Here is a 1,540-nt window from a genome sequence, read left to right on the forward strand (position 1 = left end):
CTATGGTACGTATCGTTATCTACTTCTTAAAGATTACAAAGTATCTTTAATAAACGATACAGGTTGGTAGGTATCGCAGGTTAGTATATATGAGTATACGTTAAAGCTTACTATGGTACGTATCGTAATCCACCTATTAAAGATTACAAAGTATCTTTAATAAACGATACAGGTTGGTAGGTATCGCAGGTTAGTATATATGTATATACGTTAAAGCTTACTATGGTACGTATCGTTATCCACCTATTAAAGCTTACTGAGTACCTTTAATAAACGATACAGGTTGGTAGGTATCGCAGGTTAGTATATATGTATATACGTTAAAGCTTACTATGGTACGTATCGTTATCCACCTATTAAAGCTTACTGAGTACCTTTAATAAACGATACAGGTTGGTAGGTATCGCAGGTTAGTATATATGTGTATCCGTTAAAGCTTACTATGGTACGTATCGTTATCCACCTATTAAAGATTACAAAGTATCTTTAATAAACGATACAGGTTGCTAGGTATCGCAGGTTAGAATATATGTGTATACGTTAAAGCTTACTATGGTACGTATCGTTATCCACCTATTAAAGATTACAAAGTATCTTTAATAAACGATACAGGTTGGTAGGTATCGCAGGTTAGAATATATGTGTATATGTTAAAGCTTACTATGGTACGTATCGTTATCCACCTATTAAAGATTACAAAGTATCTTTAATAAACGATACAGGTTGCTAGGTATCGCAGGTTAGAATATATGTGTATACGTTAAAGCTTACTATGGTACGTATCGTTATCCACCTATTAAAGATTACTAAGTACCTTTAATAAACGATACAGGTTGGTAGGTATCGCAAGTTAGTATATATGTGTATACATTAAAGCTTACTATGGTACGTATCGTTATCCACCTATTAAAGATTACAAAGTATCTTTAATAAACGATACAGGTTGGTAGGTATCGCAGGTTAGAATATATGTGTATACGTTAAAGCTTACTATGGTACGTATCGTTATCCACCTATTAAAGATTACAAAGTATCTTTAATAAACGATACAGGTTGGTAGGTATCGCAGGTTAGAATATATGTGTATACGTTAAAGCTTACTATGGTACGTATCGTTATCCACCTATTAAAGATTACAAAGTATCTTTAATAAACGATAAAGGTTGGTAGGTATCGCAGGTTAGTATATATGTGTATACGTTAAAGCTTACTATGGTACGTATCGTTATCCACCTATTAAAGATTACAAAGTATCTTTAATAAACGATACAGGTTGGTAGGTATCGCAGGTTAGAATATATGTGTATACGTTAAAGCTTACTATGGTACGTATCGTTATCCACCTATTAAAGATTACAAAGTATCTTTAATAAACGATACAGGTTGGTAGGTATCGCAGGTTAGAATATATGTGTGCTTGCTTTGGTACATTCGTTATATACTTATTAAAGATTACTAATTATCTTTAATAAACGATACGGTTTTGTACGTATTGCAGGTTAGTATAAATGTGTATATGTTAATTATAATAAACAAAACA

This window comes from Homalodisca vitripennis, chromosome 8 (genome assembly GCF_021130785.1).
Source record: "Homalodisca vitripennis isolate AUS2020 chromosome 8, UT_GWSS_2.1, whole genome shotgun sequence".
NCBI lineage: Eukaryota > Metazoa > Arthropoda > Insecta > Hemiptera > Cicadellidae > Homalodisca > Homalodisca vitripennis.